This window comes from Lagopus muta, chromosome 2 (assembly GCF_023343835.1).
Source record: "Lagopus muta isolate bLagMut1 chromosome 2, bLagMut1 primary, whole genome shotgun sequence".
In the NCBI taxonomy this organism is placed as follows: domain Eukaryota; kingdom Metazoa; phylum Chordata; class Aves; order Galliformes; family Phasianidae; genus Lagopus; species Lagopus muta.
The window spans coordinates 105,022,351-105,035,326 of NC_064434.1; the positions used below are offsets into that span (position 1 = coordinate 105,022,351).

The following is a 12,976-nucleotide window of genomic DNA, read 5'->3' on the forward strand; positions in this document are numbered from 1 at the left end:
ACAGACAGACTGCATCCACTCAGTTCTTGGATGGCAGAGCTCCATGCTCCATGCACTCACTGCGTAGAGGGACCTTTGGAGATGGGCAGTAAGAGCCTGCCTGGATAGGAGCTCTTACTGGAGCCTCCAGTAAGGAGGCTCAGGAGGCAGAAGGCAGGCTGTGGTGGTATCAGAACCTACCCAAAGCAATGCTGTGGAGGCCAGCAGGACCTCAACATGGTTTAATTGTCCCCTGAGTTGACGTTGGGTGGGAAGGAACAGGCCTCACTCACGTTGGTGTAGTGGAGCACAAGGTAAGGGTCAGGCAGTGAATGAATCATGGGTTTCCCAGAGAGGGGCATCCTTTGGCAAGCAGTGAGGTTTGTATTTGCCTGTAGGAATGCTTGAAGAGCTTGCCAGAGGGCAACTATTCCAAGTGGAAAAAAGGCCATAGAAAGAAAGCAGTTGTGCCACAAACACTGCTCATCTTCTGTCCATCAGCCTGGTAGCCGTGCACCCACACACAGGCAACCAGTGAATGCAGAGCATCTTAAAGGGGTAGAACAAAGGGGAAGCTCATGTTTGAGTCCCAACTCTTAAAAGCAGCTTCTTATAGCGTTCACTCACACAGTGGTTGATAACTGCACTTTTGAACAAAATTTCTAAAATGATAACAGTAGCATCATTATTTCAGTAAAACGTATCGCCATTACTGGGAAAAATTTGAACAGCAATAAGCAGCTGTTATTTAAAATAGCATATGTCAGTGTCTCATATCTTGCTGCTGATGAGGCAAGAAGCTGAAATGTACTTCCAAGAGTGATAAATCTGCCCAGGTTCCTAAACTAGTAACCAACTGGAAATGGAAATGCATCAAATGCAGCTAGAGTTGTGCCAGCATGCAGGACCGCAAGTGGTCATTCGTTTCAGATCTGTTCATTTTTAGTATCCAAATCAATACCCCAAAGATGTGATTTGTGAAGATAATACTTACTAAATGTGTTCAGTTTCAAGTGTTAAGCTATCGCTGCGGTGTATGTAAAGAGTGCTCATCAAATATCTGCTTCCACATGTAATTATTCTAGCAGCGAGTTTTAGAAATATTACCTCATTTTACACTTAAATCCAGTTGCATTTTAATGTTCTTTTAAATAGGAAGCCGTGTCTAAGAAGGTTCTTATCTACGAATGGAATTACCATAGACTGCTCTCCATAAGCTTTTCATTTCTAACATCCTGCCAGAGATTTGTGTGGATTTTAGAGAGAACATCCTTTGCTTTACATGTGGGGAAATAAACAAGATATTATGACCAGTTTAACATCAATCTGAAATCAAGTGTGTATTAAACAGTTTAGTTCTTTGGAAGTCACTTAAGTGGCATTTAAAAACAGTTTTTTTCTGGATAACAAATAGTGTAGTAAACAGAAATACCATGTTAATCCATTTCCTGTATGTATTCCTTCAATCTTAAAATTGAATAACAACGTTACAATGAAAATATTGTTTGATCATGACAGATTTAAAAACACGAAAGAAACACCTAGAGCATACCTTCTCAGGCTTTAATAACCAAACGTTTCTTCTGACAAGGAAAGCCAGCTATTTAGACACCAAAAGAGGAGGTAAACTAGTAGTCCATGCCTTTGACTCAACTCCTAGCAAAACTCTGGTCTCCTCACGTTGCTCTAGTTGTACAAAATGGGGTAGAAATAGCCTCAGGGAAAAATCAGGAGTAATGAGGTTAGTTTAAGTAGAGCTGACAGAACGGCTCTGTATCACTCCCCCAACACTGAGCCATATATCTAGATGCAGCAGGTAAAGTTCACAATAAACAACTACAAGATCAGCTGTAAGTTACTGCAGATGTATTATAATTTACTGTAGATACATTCTCTTCCGGTTGTTTTATTATTATTATTACTATACACACATCCTAAGACATCAGAAGATATGAAGCATAACAGTTAAGGTGTAAAAATTTTAGATTAATGGTGGGCTAAGAAATGTATGACCTTAGTAGTGTTTTGTAGCAGGTCTTCCAATTCCACCCACTCTTTAATAACAACACCTGCCTAAGCATAAAATAGTTTATACGTGAAATACAGAAGAACAACATATTTCTGCTTGCCTTGGCCAACTGATAGTGATATACATGCTAGATATACAATGGGATGAGGATAATTAATTGTGACATTGTCAAAAGGACACAACGCTTTTTCTGATAAACTCTTTACATCTTTCCAAAGGGTCACAATCAGTATTTCAGCTCTAGGCTGTTTTACTGCCTAGAGCAAATTTGATTTTTGTAGAGTTACACAAGCTATGGAATAGGTGATCTAGAATGGTTACGTGTTTAAAATGTGAACAGTGTTCCAGGGAAAAGAGAAAAGCTGCTGCACTTGAACTTGGTGCAAATAATAGCTTAACTGAATGCAAATGGTGTATGCTCTTAAGCAGGACTGCCAAGCTGGAAATAACAAATCATAGTAATGTTATAACACCAAGATAAGAGAATTTGATAAGAGATAATTTCAAAAACTAGATTTCAAGGCCAGCAGAAGACAAATCATGGACAGAAACAAAATCCCAGAAAACAGCAAACTCAGCAGTAGTTATCTTGTGAAAAATCAGTTTAAATCCACACTAAAAAAACAAGTTCTGATTTAGAAACACCAGTGAATCTTATTCTCAGGGCTTTTTTATACTAATTCTCTATTGTTTCTCCAACATAAGCACAATAATGCCAATATCAAATTATTTTTGTTGGTACAACAGACTTTACTTGATTATAGAATCACTAAGGTTGGAAAAGACCTCCAAGATCACCCAGTCCAACCCCAGCCCACCGTGCCACTGCCCACGTCCCTCAGTGCCACATCCCACGGCTCTGGGACTCCTCCAGGTGACCCCACCGCTCCCTGGGCAGCTGTGTCAGTGCAGAATCACTTCTGGAGAAGGAATTGTTCCTAGCAGCCAACCCGAACCTCCCCTGGCACAACGTGAGGCCATCCCCTCTCGTCCTATGGCCGTTCCCTGCCAGCAGAGGCCGACCCCGCCTCACACAGCCTCCTTTCAGGGGGTTGTAGTGAGACTTTCCGAATTCTTTTCTTTCCTTTGAACCAGTAACAGCAGACCTTGCCAAAGCATTTGTTTATGGATGTAACTGCCAGCAAACTTTTACATACATATCATCCACACTCAAACAAGATCTGTCTCTACCTTTCTATGTTCGATTGCCCATCACCTTCTACATGCAGTTTCAAATGATGCTGTTCCAATGAAATACTGCAGCGATTCAGCAGTGATATTTTTATGATAGTAAAGTTTACATTAAAGCATCCAGTTTCTTTTCCTTGTACAGTAGCCAAATATAAGTGAACTGCATAAAACTGTCAAAGCTGTTCTGATGCAAGAGTCCAGTTATGTTTTCCCAGTATATTCCTGCATCTGAGCAAGAGTGGAGAGAAGCCTTTATTCCCAAGGGTAATCGCTGCACGTAAAGAGCCAGCTGCCTTTCATGATGGTTGAATACCACCTACAGTTATAAGTGCCGTTTCAAAAGGGATGTCAGATTCCAATTGTAAAAGTAATATCTTGAAAAGGAAAACTAAGATGGGATAAAGAACTACTTGAATTCAAGATGAGCTCCGGAGTCAGATGAAGTGATAATGAGAAATGAAATTAGATTTTTTCAAAAAAATTACAAGACTTCCCCTTTCTATAAAAGGTGTTTATAAAGAGACTGCTTCCAAAAGGAAAAGCAAATGAAGAATAGCTCCAAATGGGAAGCGATAATGAGGGGCATTAACAAGATTTATATCAGTAGCCAGAGACAGGATTGTTTTTAAATAAGGAAAAACAGTAAACCTTTCAGAAATCACAAATATTTCAGTACTACGCTGAAACGTGAGGAAGTCAGCATTGGAGAAGAACAAGGTTTGAGTTGATTGGCTTAAAAACTGCCTCTGCGGGCTGAAAAGGAGGCAAGGTTTAATCTTATCGGTCAAATTCCAGCAACAATAAACCAAGGCATGTAGCCACCCTCACGAGATCCACATATAGCCGCGGGCTGTCGGCAGAGGCTATGCTGACATACAGTGAATGAAGCCTGACACGACCTTTCAGATGTGGGGAAGTTCGGTCAGACCAATACAGAATGCAATCTGACAGACATTTAGAAAGAATGTTTAAGTGATTGTGATGCCCGTGGCGCTTGCACTAAATGAAGTTTGAGAGAATTTCTGTGGGCTTTCGTGTGCTTTGATCGAGAATGTAAGACTGTTAAGGATAGGTAATGAAGGATTCCTCCAAAACATTAGCATAAAATCGAAATACCATCCTTAAGAAAACAGCTTTCAGGCCACAGCTGTCACCCTTGCAAGGACTGATAGAACTTGATGGAAATAGACTAGACTGCAGTTATTATGTCCACAAAAAACTCCCTGCCTAATTTTAATTCACAGCCACGTGGTGACTCAAGTAACGCCTCTCCAGCTTTAGGTCAGGACTTTAGACAGCACTGAGAAGTAGATGCTGTTTGAAGAAGAAAGCAGCTGATAACAACAGTGATCTTCACCATTAATATGCTATTTTGACACATTGTTTGGTAAAATTAATAATTGCCAAATGTATCCTGGTCCAAAACAAACTTTTGCTCGGAAGCGAGGATATTTTACATCACGTGTTTAATCGAGCAGTCAGCAGCAAAATCCTCTCGATCTGCAAACATTAACCACAGTCTGCTGGGCTGGAAGCCTGGCTTGCTGCAAGCAAACAAGGTCACGAACCTCCACAGTGGCTCAGCTTCCCCAGGACACAGACAGACTGCTGTACTTGGGCTCCGAACCCAGGTAGAGAGAGAGCATTTCAAGACTCTACCAAGCAAAAAACACCCGCACTAAATGTATTTAAGTTTGACGGATGTTAAATATGGAAAAGTTCTATCAGATTTACTTACTTGTTGAGAGCAGCTCGTCAGTTCCGGGTCTGCAAATGATAGAAACGTGGTAGCTTGGACAAAACATTTGCATGGTTTAAATATAAACAAGTGTGCTACTCTGGAAAAGAGGAGGATCTTGGAGTGGGAACAGTTTCAGATGAAAAAAAAACCAACACAAATGCAAATTACTGATAGAAACAAATGGAAGATGTAAATGTTTACTATTCAGCTGATCCTTCTTTTGCTTTTTGATTTCTGAGCAACCTGACAAATATTAAATAGCATGAAATGAGATTTCATAGGTGACGGTGGAGCTTTTATTCTTCTTATAAAGAAATCCCTGATGCTAATAAAACAGAATCTTTAAATACTTATTGGTGCATCTTCTGTCAAACAATGATAACGGGCCACTGTTCTTATTTATTGTAACTCAATAAATACATGCAGTTTCTTGATGATCACACTATTTGCTGCTGCTGACTATAACCTCCTTTCATCTATGAAACCCAGCGTCCTTAAGCTCATACAACACATGAACACATTCATGCCATCTCAAAAGTAGATGTGTTTAATTCTCAGCTGCTTTATGGAATTTCCATCATAACATATATTGCAGATCTGGCTTGGTAGCTCATACAGCACCATAACACTATTCTATGTTCTATATAATACGAGTAAAAGAAGAAAAACGAGTGACATCTCATTTAGATTATTATTGCTAATGGGAATGTTGTACAAGGTATAGAAATACATAGAAGGATATGCATGCATCAAAAATAAAAGAAATGGCACAGTTTCTTTTCCTCTTCACACACTGCATGAAAGTCAAATATTGAGAATGTGAGATACAACTCCTTGGCTTTTCTACATGTAAAACATCCTGGCTGTGTGGGACAGAGGAATTGCAAAGATCTATTGAAAGAGATGCCTATGTTAATGATTGGACTTCAATTCTTTTCAAAGTTTCACTTTCTGCTACTTTTACATGTTATAGCATGTTCTGTCCAGGTGTCCCTTTCTGCTTAATTCAGTATTAATAAATAGATTACTGATAATGAAATGAGGACCATCACCATGGTAATTCTAGTAAAAGGTTATTTCTGTCTCATTTCACACGTATGTGATAAGAATTTAATCATGCATGTACCAAAAAGCTACAAGTTAGCAGTAAAACACATGCATAGATGAGAACACCTCTTTGCCTTCAGATCAAGGACAGAGAACCACATTGCCCACTCTCACCTTCCTCACCTCCACTGTAAAAGATGGCAATGAATCAGTCAGTAAATCCAAGTGTTACTCAGCTGCTGGGCGCTCACAAATTTGTCCAACAAACACAATCTGCTTTCTCAGTTTATCACGTTAAGCCCATACAAGGTTAATTTTTAATTCATACTTAGAGGTACTTCCATATGGTGAAATGTTTGAGCAGTTGCTTACATTTTTAATTGAGTGGGGTTCTCTTGGATGCAGGCCCGGTTCATCGTAGTGAATTTGCATTTGGAAGTAGATTATCTATTTTAAAGGAAAGTTTTCAAAAGCAACTTCACAATTATAGATTGTTTCGTGATGAAAGCAAGTGACTCAGTAGGGGAAAAGCATGCAGTCAGCACATAGAAATGAAGACACAGCCACACGCAGAAGGAAAACATGAAGAGTTCTTGAACTCAGGTCATCATTCAGTGTATCCTAACTGAAAGATACAGACTTGAGATCTATGTTGTGGTCAATAGTAATTTACAGCACTGTAGTATGCATTAGAGGGATTTATGAAGCAAAGGAATTTTCTGAAGTAGTGCTTTTAGAGCAGTGAACCATCTATGCCAAATCTTTTTTGCTGACTACTCAGAAATCAATTAAATATTTATTATGATCATCACAATTTACATTTATTACCAGGTAGATCTAATAAAATGCTACTTTGTCACAGAAGCCCCAGCTGAGCGATGATATTTTGTCTCCTCCATAAGTATTATGCATTCCTTTAAAGGCAAATTTTATTAAACAGCGAAAACCAATTTGAACAATACATGTGATATCTGTCATCACATGCTTAAGTGCTTTGTCAGCTATACCAGTTTGCTTCATTGAAAAAGAATCCACAAAATATATTTCTTACATTTTGGTTAACTGAGGTAAAAAAGCAGTAATTGTGCCATGTTGGGAGCTGCAATTTTACTTTTTTTAAACTCCTAGCTCTTCAAGTCAAAAGTAATACCTGTCAAACTCAGACTTGAAACCTGTACTAGAGCCAGACTAATTTGTAATAGGCTTTAGAATTAGCTAAATCTATATTAAATTACCTGTTACATTTAAACAGAGGCCCATCTGGAGTTGAATCTGTGGAGGGATGTGAAGTACAAGACAATGAACTTCAACAGGTCCATCAGAAGCAAAAAGAGATCTAGGGAAAACGTGGGGCTGTTGCTGAAAAGAGCAGGGGACCTGGTGACACAAGACACAGAAAACTCCAAGCTATTTAATGCATCCTTCATCTCAATCTTGCCTGGTACAACTGGCCTTCAGGAATCCCAGCTATAGCTGACAGAGGGCAGTGAATAAATGCGTGCCACTCTTCTCAGTGGTATCCAGTGGTAGGACAAGAGGCACATTAAAAATCATGAGAAACTGGCCAAACATAAGGGAAGACTTTTTTATGCAAAGCTGGTTGAGCACTGGAATAGGTCACATAGAGAGGTTGTGGACACACCATCAGGGAGCTTCAAAACCCAATGGGATGTGGTCCTGGGCTCCCCGCTCTGTGTGCCCATGCCAAACTCCAGAGATCCAACCCAGCTTCACCTGTGCAATGATAAAATTAGCCAAAAGAAAGCCAACTATCTCAGTTACAAAGACAAAAGATGGAAACGTCTCTTACTGAAATTAATGGCTGGATTTTTACAAGTAGTGCATTACCAGTGCAGTTCTGCTTATTTCAAGCAAATGGATAATACAAACTCACTTCCACTTTACTGTTCTACTCTGGGATTGTGGATTATCTCCAAATTTGGCAAAGACTGCTATTTTGTGTTGACAAGATTTGATGATCGTTTGTCACTTTCTGAACGGTAACTACAGATGGCAGGTAGAATGACATTACTTACATAGCGATTGGCAGCCTTTTTAAAATACATTGAAAAGTCTGTTTCTATTAATTATTTATTACCAAAATATATTAGGAAAGAAGAAAATGACATTAAATTTACAGGAGCACAAGGACAGACTGCACAAGTTCACAGAAAATATTCAGGTCAAGATGTCACTGAGCTTCCCAGCAGCAAGAGGCTAAAAAGTATCCTGTATACTTACCCTGGTTTTAGTCTTTGAGAAACAGTCTTATTCGGTCTTTATTCCTCTTAAGGAGAAGCAGAAACCTGCTTACCGAGACTGCAATATCCTTCCTAGGAAAGATGGGAGGAAAGAAAGTGGTAGGAAACAGTTACAAAAGGTAAGAAACAGAAAAGGTGAGAGGAAAAGTAAAAAAGGCAGAAATAAAGAAACAAAACGACGGGGAATTGGAAGAGATCCTGGACTCCTCCTGCCAGCATTAATTGCTCTCTTCAAGTATGCGTGAGCACTGAGCTGCTCCAGGACCACACAATCTGAAACCCAAACTGTATAACCCTTGTCAAATGTCAAACACAGTAATGACAGCTCTTGCAGTTTGTGATAGTAAGAGGTGTTAGATAGGACAAAAGAAATGATCTTGTTATTATTATTTTGTTACGAGAGTGCTGAGATACTGGAACGAGTTGCCCAAAGAGATTGTGAATGTCTCATCATCAGAAATGTTCAAAGTAGGTTTGGACAGGACTTTGAACGGCCTGAGTGTCCTTCTCATGGCGAGGGGTTTGGACAATCTTGAAGAGTTTCATCCAACATAAACCATCCCATGATTCTACAGTACTACTGCAATAAGATGTCCTCATGCAATTATATTAACATGATTACCAAGGTTGTAAATAATATGTATGACACCAACGTATTACTAGAACAAATTAAGGAGCTCTACAAAAATTCTAAGCACCGCAGATATCATGTAAGATGTAAGATACTGAAACAAAGCTTTTAAAATCAATGACATTCAAACAGATGTAAAGCAGTGTTTTTTTCCTTCATGTGAAGATTACAGCTTAGCTACAAACAATAAGCAGAGCATCACCTGAATAAAATATTGCTTTCAGCTTAAATAGATTTTGTAAGTACTAATCTCTGATGTAAGCACCTGCTTAACGTAGTTGTAGGTTTTAACATAATGAAGAAAAAAGAAAAAAAAAGATATTCATAACTTTTATTCTTGAAAACACACAAAAGTAGCTAAAAATCCCACTTAGAATTCAAAGGTGAAGGAAAATAGACCAAGAAGGAATAATAAGAAGGCAGAAGTTGACAGCACAGATGTCTACTAAACAGTTCAAGAGCTACTTTGAAGTGGCATGATCTTGCTCATCTTCCTTGTGGAAAAAAACAACAGGTACCCAGACTGCTCAGTAAGAAAACAAGGCATTTGCACTGAAAGACTTAAGTAGCTAAGGCATCTTCCTACAAAGAGTTGCTGTCTGATGCACTCTACAGAGAGAGCAGCCATGGCCACAGATACCTATGAGAGAGAAAACACTCCTCCTCTTAATTTCTTGCAGTACTGTTGCCTGAGCCATATTTTTTAATGTAAATGAACGTCTTCATTTTAGTCAGTAACAAACATTTGAAACCAAAAGTTTCATGGCATGTAATTTTCATTTCCACGTACTTATCCATTTATTTCCCAGACCAAGCAAAGCACAAAGATGCAAAGTTGTTGTGTAAGACACACACAGGTGCACACACACTCACACACAGCGCCTCTTCTTCCTCCTCACCAATAAGAAATTCCATGGGACTTGTTGAATCAAGGCCTCCAAAACCATGTGCTTTCTACTTAGAAATCAGGATTTGGAACCATACACTTTCAACCAGAAGTATTACTAGTAATCATTTTGGGTAGAACCGGGGATTTTTTTTTTTATCTTTTTATTTCTTAAAGCTCCAAGTGTAATTTCATTTATATCAAAGATCTCACCTACGTGGGCCCATTTTTCTTACCCCATGCCATCCTTCCTTTGCACTGGCACAAGGGTAGATCAAAGTGGAGGAACTGATCTGTCGCCAGCAACCTGACAGTCTTAGTACTGACTTCTTTTTTCTAATAGCTTCCTTTAGGTTTCGTCAGCTTTCAGTGTAAATTCAGTTCTGGCTTAAATAAATGCAAAGGGCTTTAGGTATCCTCTTTGGCTGTGTGTAAACCCAAACTAGACATTTTGGAGTTTTGAACTTGACATTTTGAACCCCTCCTTTGCTTCAGTCTTTACTGCTAGGATTGGAAACCCGGACCCTGGAGGTAAGAGAATCTGGAAAGGAAGACTGTCCATGGGTCAAGGAAGATCTGGTGAGAAATTGACTAGACAAATCAATGGGATGCACCCACATGTGCTGAGGGAGCTGGTGAAAGTGACTGCCAAATTGCTATCATCTATGTTAAGGGCACAGAGAATGAAGGAGGTGCCTGAAGACTGGAGGATAACCAATTCACTCCAGTCTTCAAAAAGGGCAAGAAGGAGGATCCAGGTAACTGCAGGCCAGTCAGCCTCACCTCCATCCCTGGAAAGGTGATGGAACAACTTGTTCTGAATGCCATCTCCAAGCAATTAAAAGAGAAGAGGGTTATCAGGAGTAGTCAGTGTGAGTTCACCAAGGGGAAACCATGCTTGATCAACCTGGTAGCCTTCTAAGATGGCGTGACTGTCTGGGTAAATGCAGGGAGATCAGTGGGTATCACATACCTTAACTTCAGCAAGGCTTTTGACATTGTCTCCCATAACATCCTCATAGGTAGGCTTCGGAAGTGTGGATTGAGAACTGGCAGAGCTCAGAGGGTTGTGATCAGCAGCTCAGAACCTGGTTGGAGGCCTGTAACTAGTGGTGTTCCCCAGGGGTCGGTGCTGGATCTGATCTTCTTGAACATCTTCATCAACAATCTGGATGGAGGGATAGAATCCACTCTCAGCAAGTTTGCTGATGATACAAAGCCAGGTGACTAACACAGCAGATGGCTGTGCTGCCTGCCATTCAATAAGACCTGGACATGCTGGAGAAGAACCTGACGAGGTTCTACAAGGGCAAGTGTAGCATCCTACTTGCTACCTGGGAAGGAATAGTACTTGCACCAGTACAGGTTAGGGGACAACCTGCTGGAGAGGAGCTCTGAGGAACAGTACCTGGGTGTTCTGGCGGCCAACAGGTTGGCCATGAGCCATCAGTGTGCCCTAGTAGTCAAGAATGCAATGGTAACCTGGGGTGCATTACAAAGAGCATGGCCAGCAAGGCAAGAGAGGTGATCCTCCCCCTCTACTGTGCCCTGATGAGACCACTTATGGAATGCTGTGCTCAGTTCTGAATTGGGGAGCCCAAGAAAGACAGAGAACTTCTATGAGAGCCCAGCAGAGGGCCACAAAGATGGTGAGGGGCCTGGGGCATCTCCTGTACAAGGACAGGCTGAGAGACTTGGGGCTCTTCAGACTGGAGAAGACTATGAAGGAGGTCTTACCCATGCTAAATATCTAAAGGGTGAGAAGTAAGTGGATAGGGCTGGGTTCCACTCAGTGGTGCCCAACAACAGGACAAGGGCAACGGGCACAGACTGGAACACAGAAATTTCCATACTAACATGAGGAAGAACTTCCCTGTCAAAGTGATGGAGCACTGGAACAGAATGCCCAAAGAGGTGGTGGTCTCCTTCTCTAGAGATATTCAAGATCTGTCTGGACACATTCCTGTGTAACTTGCTGTAGGGAACATGCTTTATCCAGGGGCCAGGCTGGGGGACCTACAGAAGTCCCTTCCAGCCCCTCTCAATTCTGTGATTCTCTGTGATTTTCTCTCTTAAAGTAAGCTTCCAGTTCCTCTTTTTTTTTTTTTTTATTCCTTTAATGTCATTATCCCTAACCTGATGCTAACATTAATACTGAGAAGTAATAGCAACATTAAATCAAAAATACTGCTCTGAGGGCATGGGAAGAAAAACAGAACCTGCAACATCTCTGTAGGAAAAAAAACCACAATAGTTTCCTAGTTAGCTTGCATTCAGAGGAAACAGCAATCACTGTTCAGACAAGATGCTCTACACCCTCTTTGACTTTAGGGGCCTTGGGAAATGTTAATATTAAATGATTAAATTTGAATCCCATAGTTCTGAATGAGAGTGTACCAAAGCCAACAAAACAACAGTTCTGGGAAATCTGAAGGCAGTGGAAATAGTTGCTCCTGAGTTGCTCTTCAGTTGTGATGTCCTTCTGCATATGTCACTGCAGCTGTGCTGCTGTCTGACAACCTGGTGAAAAAGGATTTCATAAAAGCCAAACTAGAATACTATTTAAAATTTTCTTCTTAAGTGCATAAAGCTTTAATTAGCACTGCTTGGCTGGAAAGCTTATAAATATTTGAACAGTAGTAAGAAGTAGTTTACTTTTACATGTAGCTTAGCATAAATTGGGGTCACGTCATTATCAAAATAGCAGCATCTTCTCCAAGATCATTTTCAAAGGATCATGTTTCCTGCTCAGTGCTGGGAATAACTCATTTTTGTGAGAGCCACTGAATCTTTGTAATGTACTTTCAACCTTTTAAAACACTGCTTATATCCAGAGCTCCATTTATGTCAGAACAGACTGTTCCACGTGACTTTTCGAGGAGCATGGCAGAGTTATGTTTTAATCCGTGGTTCCAAAATAATTGGCAGAGTTCCATTAAATATTAAATATGATTCCCCACAAAGGTTTTAAACCTGAATGTTGAGTAAGTGTATAACTTGAGAGTTTTGACTATTTCATCTCAGACATTTGTACGCTACAGCTATGAATATAAATGGCACCAGGGTCAAAATGTTTTCCTGTGGAAGAAAAGAAATATCTATAATTAAACAAACAAAAACTTATCCCAATGAACTCGTTCTAATTTGCTCAAGTTTCTTACATACCAGACATCATTTGGAAGAATTTTGGGCTGAGTAAAACTCCTTTGTG

At 40.1% G+C, this 12,976-nt stretch overlaps 1 long non-coding RNA gene across 20 annotated transcripts in view; it reads right to left on the reverse strand.

The window, feature by feature from the left end:
- LOC125688905 (uncharacterized) overlaps positions 1-12,976 on the reverse strand; it is a 45,095-nt gene that overhangs the window by 7,354 nt on the left and 24,765 nt on the right. For 17 of the 20 annotated variants that reach the window (XR_007374944.1, XR_007374939.1, XR_007374940.1 and 14 more), the window contains 2 exons: positions 10,739-10,933; positions 8,229-8,320 (listed from right to left, as the gene is read on the reverse strand). This is a non-coding gene — a long non-coding RNA (uncharacterized LOC125688905). Of the gene's footprint in view, positions 1-5,600; positions 7,722-8,228; positions 8,321-10,738; positions 10,934-12,976 lie in introns of those variants that run through there. The other 3 variants (XR_007374951.1, XR_007374952.1, XR_007374934.1) reach the window with 3 other exon arrangements.